Source organism: Montipora foliosa, unplaced genomic scaffold, assembly GCF_036669935.1.
Source record: "Montipora foliosa isolate CH-2021 unplaced genomic scaffold, ASM3666993v2 scaffold_106, whole genome shotgun sequence".
NCBI lineage: Eukaryota > Metazoa > Cnidaria > Anthozoa > Scleractinia > Acroporidae > Montipora > Montipora foliosa.
The window spans coordinates 40,171-48,058 of NW_027179405.1; the positions used below are offsets into that span (position 1 = coordinate 40,171).

Consider the following 7,888-nt stretch of genomic DNA (forward strand, 5'->3'; position numbering starts at 1 on the left):
CTCGTTTTTCGCTTCGGGCCACCTGCTTAATTCACCCTCTGTACCACCTGATTTGCTTAGTTTTATTTCGCCTCTGTCGCCTAATACTGGTGACCAATGCCTCAGGCGTTGGATGAGTCTGTCGACTGGTGACCTTTGGTCTGCCATTCACCGCTGCTCATCGAGCAGCTCATATATTAAACTGATTTTTGGAACTGGGCCGTGGAAAAGAGGCTTGCCTCGTCCCGGCCACGGGTTGCCTCGGTATAGCACTACCTCCGAGCGTGGCCCACTTCCCTCTGGGGAAGAAATAATCAAGTGAAAGCAGAACAAATGACCAAGCAACCAACCTTCACATTCTCTTCTCTTTTCTAGGTAGCATAGCAGCGAGTGGACAGCACGACACGACAGGACGAGGAGCACGTGACCCCCATTACCACATGGTATGCGCAGACAAGTTGCGTTTTGCGGTTCCGGAGAGGTTGAAAAGGCATACTTACCTGACGCGGGAGGCACTGTGATCAGGGAGGCAGTCCTCTCAAGGTGAGGCTCTTTCATTGCACTTCGATTGGGTTGACCCTTGCGATTACCCCAAATGTGGGTAACTCGAGCGTATAATTTCTGGTAGTGGGGACCTGCGTTCGCGCTAGTCCCCGCACCAAACCCCGGTGGCAAAGTTGGCTAATGGGAAGGTTTGTTGGTAACGTTTCAGGCAGGGCAGGGAAGGAGATGCGGTGGCGGTGTAAGGACTAAGGAAGGTGAGTTGTATTTGTGAATTCCACTGCTGAAATTGTAGGTGAATGTTCCGTACTTGGTGCACTGCAAAACTGTGATTTTATTTCTTTCATTCTTGGCCGTAGAGAGAGCGAGAGGACGTGTTTATTTCAGCCGCATCGATTTCCATCGATAGACGAGTGAGACAAGAAAATGCCAGCGGGTCGAGCTCTTATCCTCGTGCATCGTTTCGAAAACGTAAGTGGATGTGTGTTTGTACTGCTCCATCGCGATAGATTTCTTTTGCGTTGTGTTATGTTGCGTTCTGGAGAGCCCGTTTTGCATTGAGTAACTGAGGACCCGCCAGATCAGTTGGCGTTACATTTCTGTGGCCAACACTTTGTGGTTTCTCTATGTTATCAGTTAATTGGATTGTTATCATAAAAAGTAAATCTTTCATGGTCAGGATAGTGTCTTATCGGCCCTTTGAATACGTACTGTCCGTGTTGAGCAGGGAACAGTAAGACTTTGAAGTGCGCTACGTCACGTAAGTCACGTTTTCGCAGGATCAATGTTGTAGTGTTGTAGCCTTCGTTGTATGCATATCATCCGGGCTAGGTTAACTTCCATCTAATGCATAACAGTGCATGCATTTTTTACTTGTCGTATCCTGTTCTTTGCTCACACGAAAAGATACGGTTCATGTCATAAACGTTGGATTGATAAGATCTCGCGCGCACGCGCTCCCTTGGGAATACAAGTTCCACTTTCTCGTGTGAACTATTTTGTTTTTGTTGTATGTCTCATCTTTGACATATCGTTGGCATGTTGTGTTCAAAAAACCTGGTTTGGAATGTTCTTTCATTAAAGGAAACTGAGATTTTTTGAGATAATCAAGTGTACAGAAGGAAAAAGGGAAGCCTACAACACGGGGTATTCCCAGGCGGTCTCCCATCCAAGTACTAACCCCGCCCGACAGGGCTTAACTTCGGTGATCGGACGAGAACCGGTGTTTTCCCTGTGGTATGGTCGTAGACAAGTAATTCGCCGTGAAAATTAACTTTGTTATAAGGGAAAATAAAAACGAGGTCAGAGCAAGCACAATGTGCATTTGTCCTCTTGCCGTCAACGCAAGTGCCATGCAATGCTGGTCCTGCTGCCCACTGTACAAGGGCGATCGTTGTGTGCGCCTCGCTTTCAGGTTGGCTTTGGGCATTCCTTCCTTGGCACGGATTGTAATCGGACCACCATATCTCGTGGCCATGAGACTGGGAGCACCTTGTCCGCTGTGAGCATTTACGGGCATCCTTCTCGGCCTTTTGGCTATGATATTTGCCATTTGAGCCATTTGTCAGAAGCTGTTTTTCATCCCTCCTACTTGTGGGAAGAAGAACCAAGATGAGTGATAGATTGAGTAATTTGAGTGGTGATACCGAGCTACTAATTGATGATATTTCTGTTATTCCAGAGACTCCTAATGAAACTGTTACTTCTCCTTCCTGGTCTGACTCCGTTCCCGAAAATCAAGTTCCTGATGCATCGCCCGAGTTGTTCTCTCCGAGTCCTGTCCCGCTACCAAGTGTTTTAGCTGATCTCATGTCATCTGGTGTTCAATTTGATGCGGTTCCTGTTGAGCGGTGGTCAACTGCGGGGAATACCATACGGCTAAACAAGGAGTGTCGGTGTATTTTCTCCTGCGATACAATTTGCACCACCCAGGAGATTCTTCAGGGCTTCGACGAGGCTGGAATCGACGTGGATTTTATCTCCTCCGTCCAGTTTCGCATGTCCAACCGTGTTTGGATCGTCACCTTCAATGACTATCGTGCCAAGTCTATTGCACTAGGAAAAGATGAAATCTTTGTCTCCGGTTGCCAGATCCTTCTGGGAGATTGTGAGAGGCGGGTCCTTTTGGTCAAGATTTATGAAGCACCATTTGAAATGCCCGATACAGTCCTGATTGGCCGCCTGTCAACTTATGGGAAGGTTTTCTCCTTTCGCCGTGACCGTGTGTCACAGAGCCTCTTTAATGGAGTCCGTACTGCCAAGATGAGGCTAAATAAGGATATACCATCCTGTATCCATATTGCGGGGGAGTTTATCCGGGTCTGGTACCCGAATCAACCCAAAACGTGCCGTCGTTGCGGTTCGCGGGATCACCTTGCTGGCAAGTGTGACTCGCTCCGTTGCCTTAATTGTGAACAACCTGGTCATCGTGCTTCTTCATGTCCGTCGCCTACTTTGTGCAGTGTGTGTTTTAAAAGTGATCACCGTTTCCGAGATTGTCCTTTCGTTGTGTATGGTGGAAACATTTCGTCTGTTCGTGAATCTCGTCCGTCTACGTATGCTGATGTCACTAAAGTTGTCTCTGTGCCTGACCCACCGCCTGCCCCTGTACCTGTTCCTAAAGAGAGTGCTGCTTCAGTGCATAAAAAGTGTGAAGAGAATGAGAAAAACGAAGATAATGGGAAGATTGAAGAGGAGATGGATGATGATGAGGAAGATGAGCAAAATACAGAGGATGAGGAGAATGAAGAGAGCGAGGATGAAGATCATTTGGAAGAAGGTACCCGGTCCCATGATCGTTCGGGGATTTGGAGAGCGGGAGCGTGACTCCTGTGGGGGCGCCAGTGAGCGCTGCTCTCCTGGCGGCTGTGCCTCGGGTGTTTCTGCCCAGGTCCGGCCCCGGGAGCGGCGGCGTGAGCGGGACCGCTCCTGCGGGGGTGATCGCGAGCGCTCAAAGACCCCTGGACGTGAGGACCGGCAATCACTTAGTGATGAGGAACGGGGTAAATGGCAGAAAGTCGGTAGGCGCCGTTAGTATCAATGCTTAAATTACTGTCACTCAATGCGCGCGGACTCGGTACACCCGCAAAACGCGATCTTTTTATTCGTGAAATCTCCTTGTTGTCTTTTGATTTGATCCTGCTCCAGGAGACACATGTGTGTCGTCTGGAGCAGGCTAACGAATTTTCTCGAAACTGGTCTGGAAAGTGCTATTGGTCGTTTGGGGGCGCCAGGTCGGCCGGTGTGGGCCTGCTTGTCTCCCCCTCCTTTCAAGGTTCTGTTACCCGTTTTACTTTTGATTCTGACGGCCGCGTTATCAGTGCATTGATACTAACGGGCTCCCATCAAATTAATATTGTTAATGTGTATGCTCCAAACACCGTTTCGGATCGGAAAGCTTTCTTTCAAAATTTGCACACTTTTTTCCTTTCCCCTACTCGTATTGTCGCCGGTGATTTTAACTGTATTGATAGTGTGCTTGACCGATTATCGTCTTCTAACTTATCTCTACCGGATAAGGCTATGTTTCAGTCCTTCGTCACTGACTGTTCTCTTGTTGATGTTTGGCGTAGGCAAAACCCTCGCGGAGTTTCTTTTACTGGGCCAATGCCAGTTATACTCAGGCTTCACGTATTGACCGCTTTCTTATTTCCCGTGCTCTCCCTTTCATTTGTCCAAAACTGCGATACTTTGCCGTGCGCTTTTTCAGATCACGATTTCGTTTCCCTGCATTTGACTTTGGATAACTTTTCGTGTCCCCGAAACGGTGTTGGAAGTTTAACTCTAGTTTGCTTTCTGATAACGACTTTAAGTTTGAAATGTCCTCTCTTATTAATGAACAGAAACAGCGTCGTGCCAATTTTCCTTCCCTTGGCGCGTGGTGGGACGATTTGAAATTGAATATCCGTAATTTCTGCATTAGCTTTAGTTCTCGCAAGCGAGCTCGCATAAACCGTGAACGAAACCGATTAACTAAGTGTCTGATCCGCGCTAAGTCTGATTTGGCTTCGGGGATAACTCAGCTTCAATTAGGATTCGAGATTTTGAGAGCGCTCTCTATTCCCTCATTTCACGTGAAATGGAGGGCGCCAAAGTCCGATCACGCGCCAAGTGGGTGGAGGAGGGGGAGAGGCCCACACGTTTATTTTTTCCGTCTTGAGAAGAAAAGGGCCGAGAAAAATTCCTTTGATTGCCTTCTCGATGCTAATGGTTTGGAGAAGACTGCTGGTGCTGACATTGAATCGATCCTAGTTGATTTTTATAAGAACCTTTTTGCTAAGGATGCTCTCGACCTGCGAGTCCAGGCCAGTTTAATTGATGCTCTAGAATTTTCCTTATCTGCTTCTGAACGTGACAGCTGTGAAGGCGAGTTTTCTAGTGAGGAACTTTTCTCGGCCCTTAATAGTCTTCAAACTGGGAAGTCGCCTGGATCGGATGGCCTTCCCACTGAGTTCTACATTGCTTTTTGGGGGGACCTCGGCGATGCCCTCACTCTTGTTTTAAACGAGTGCTACCGCCGGGGTTCCCTCACTGATAGTCAACGTGGGGGCCTCTTGCGCCTAGTGTTTAAAAGAGATGACAAACGATTAGCTAAGAATTGGCGCCCTATCTCGCTGCTTAACACTGACTATAAACTTGCCTCTAAGGCCATCACCGAGCGCCTGAAGCCCGTGATGGAGTCCATCGTTCATCGGGATCAGACGTGCGGTGTGGTCGGCAGATCAATTTTTTCTAACTTACAACTCATCCGAGACACCCTGGATATGATTGATAAAACCCAATGAGTCTGGAATCCTCGTAACTCTCGACCAGGAGAAGGCTTTTGACCGTGTTGATCATTCTTTTCTTATGCGCGTACTCTTCTTAAATTTGGTTCGGTCCTTCTTTTTGTAAATGGGTTAGTCTCTTCTATAACAATGTCTTTTCCCGTATAATTGTTAATGGAAATCTTTCAGCCCCAGTGTTTCTAGAAAGGGGAGTGAGGCAGGGTTGTCCCCTGTCCCCTCTCCTCTACGTCCTTGTTTCAGAAGTTCTCTCGACCCAAATTAGGCAATGCCATCAGATCATCGGCTTCCGGCTTCCGGGCGCTTCCGGACTTCAATTTAAGATTTCGCAATATGCTGACGATGCCACTATATTTTTGAAGACCGAAAGCTCTCTTTGTCGACTTTTGGAAATTGTCCATAGATTTGAATTAGGTTCTGGTGCCAAACTTAATACCTTCCAAGACTGAGGCCATGTGGCTCGGCCATTGGCGGTCACAGGGGGGGTCTCCTTTTGGATTGAAATGGGTTCCCAAGATCAAGATTTTGGGTGTCTATTTCTCTAACGGTTTGCTCTCGGTAGAGTCTGATAATTGGAAATCCAAACTCGATAAACTTGAGACTGTCTTAAACCTGTGGAAACAAAGAGAGCTTTCATTTATCGGTCGCTCCATGATTGTCAATATTCTTGGTGCTAGCCGTTTCTGGCATGTTGCTAAGATTCTCCATCCCCCCCGATGGGTTTGTGATCGTTTTCACCGCTTGATTTGGCTTTTTATGGAAGGGGAGGATGGAGAATGTAAGCCGGCAGCGTTGCTGCGCCCCATTAAAGATGGGGGGCCTCAACGTTGTCGACTTCCGTACAAAATGTGTGAGCTTGCGCCTTTCTTGTTTTTCTTCTCTGCGTGACAGCTTCGGCTCTGAAAAGTGGCACTTTCTGGCTCGCTATTTTCTTGGACGACGCCAGCTCGCTAAGCTTGATCCTCGTTTCTCCTTTTCTTCGAATTCTGTTCCTGTTTCTCCCGAGCCTTCCTTTTTCTATCGTCTCTGTCTGTCGGCTTTTCAATCTTTGTTTGATCGAAATGGTGCCCTACCTGATGATTTGTCCTCTAAGAACATCTATTCTCTGCTTTACGCTTTCCCCGATTCCGCACCGAGGTGTGCTGGCTACTGGGGTGCCGTTGTTGGGCCGCCCCATTAACCGATGGGCCTCGGTGTGGCGAAAGTCCCGCCTGAAGTTTATTGAGAATAAAAAATCTGATTTGATTTGGCTTCTTTTACACGATGCAGTCCGCGTTCGATATAACCTCAGAGCCTGGGGTTATATTGACGCGGACCTTTGCGCAATCTGCTCGCTGCTGCCTGAAACTGCTAAACATTGTTTTGTTGATTGTCGTAGGACTGTGCGTGTTTGGAACTACTTTGCAGCTTCGTTTTCTCGTCTTCTCGGTTTTCCTTTTGTTTTGTCTTTCCGTCTGTTTTGTTCCCCTTCTCTCTGTTTGTTCGTCTTCTCCTGGCTCTTCGGTGTTTTATTATTTGGCTGCGACCGTCCTTCTTTTTTTACGTTTGGCATGCCCGTAACCTCGCAACCTTTCGGAACAGGACCTTAGGCTTCCGTTCAATTGTTAATAATGTTATTAAGGATGTTAAATTCCGCGTTCAGGGTGACTCCTTGGATAGGGTTAGTCTTTTTGGTCTGCTTCAAACGTTGTCTGTTCAGTCTCCGCAAATAATCATATTACCTTTCATCTTTAGTTAATTAGTTTTTGTAACACGGCTTTGCCTTTAATGAACTTTGGACTCTGGATCTAGTCTTTTGGTAGAACAGGTTAGTTAGGTTAGTTAGATCAGCTAGTTTGGACTTTGAGCTTTGCTCAACATGGACTTTTTTGGTGCATCATGAATATGTGGGAATACGATCTTTTTACCTGGGCCCTTGGGCCCTTGTAAATAAATTTATCAAAAGAAAAAAAAAAAAATCTGTTCTTATCAGCTTAATATCTGATACCGCTGCTCATCGAGCAGCTCATATATTAAACTGATTTTTGGAACTGGGCCGTGGAAAAGAGGCTTGCCTCGTCCCGGCCACGGGTTGCCTCGGTATAGCACTACCTCCGAGCGTGGCCCACTTCCCTCTGGGGAAGAAATAATCAAGTGAAAGCAGAACAAATGACCAAGCAACCAACCTTCACATTCTCTTCTCTTTTCTAGGTAGCATAGCAGCGAGTGGACAGCACGACACGACAGGACGAGGAGCACGTGACCCCCATTACCACATGGTATGCGCAGACAAGTTGCGTTTTGCGGTTCCGGAGAGGTTGAAAAGGCATACTTACCTGACGCGGGCTATAGTTATCCTTTTTGGAGCTGCTTACGTTTGTGGTACGTACCTGGTTTTCCTTGTGAAGCCTTGCTGACCCTTGTGGTACCTTTTTGGGGAAACTTTCGTGGGAAGAAGATCAAGTACTGGGAGTGTCAAGTCAGGATCTTGGTAAGACCTTCTCCTGTCTTTCTCGGTGACCCGCCTGGGGACTCATGCTGGACACCTCGTCCTAACCCAGGGTAAGCCGAGTCTTTCCTAGCTGTCTTTTCTTGACCCTTGGGGTTCCTGTGTCCATTATGGTTCGTGCTCTTAAGCGCACTGT

At 47.4% G+C, this 7,888-nt stretch overlaps 4 non-coding genes across 4 annotated transcripts; 3 read left to right on the forward strand and 1 right to left on the reverse strand.

Annotated features, from left to right (window-relative positions):
• Positions 1-86: 86 nt before the first annotated feature.
• LOC137985915 (U2 spliceosomal RNA) lies at positions 87-277 on the forward strand. The gene has a single exon (XR_011119434.1). It is a non-coding gene; the product is annotated as a U2 spliceosomal RNA (small nuclear RNA).
• Positions 278-471: 194 nt separating this feature from the next.
• LOC137985898 (U1 spliceosomal RNA) lies at positions 472-635 on the forward strand. Its single transcript, XR_011119418.1, has one exon. It is a non-coding gene; the product is annotated as a U1 spliceosomal RNA (small nuclear RNA).
• A 976-nt stretch (positions 636-1,611) lies between these two features.
• On the reverse strand, positions 1,612-1,730 carry LOC137985893 (5S ribosomal RNA). Its single transcript, XR_011119413.1, has one exon. It is a non-coding gene; the product is annotated as a 5S ribosomal RNA (ribosomal RNA).
• A 5,463-nt stretch (positions 1,731-7,193) lies between these two features.
• Positions 7,194-7,377, forward strand: LOC137985909 (U2 spliceosomal RNA). Its single transcript, XR_011119428.1, has one exon. It is a non-coding gene; the product is annotated as a U2 spliceosomal RNA (small nuclear RNA).
• Positions 7,378-7,888: the final 511 nt, after the last annotated feature.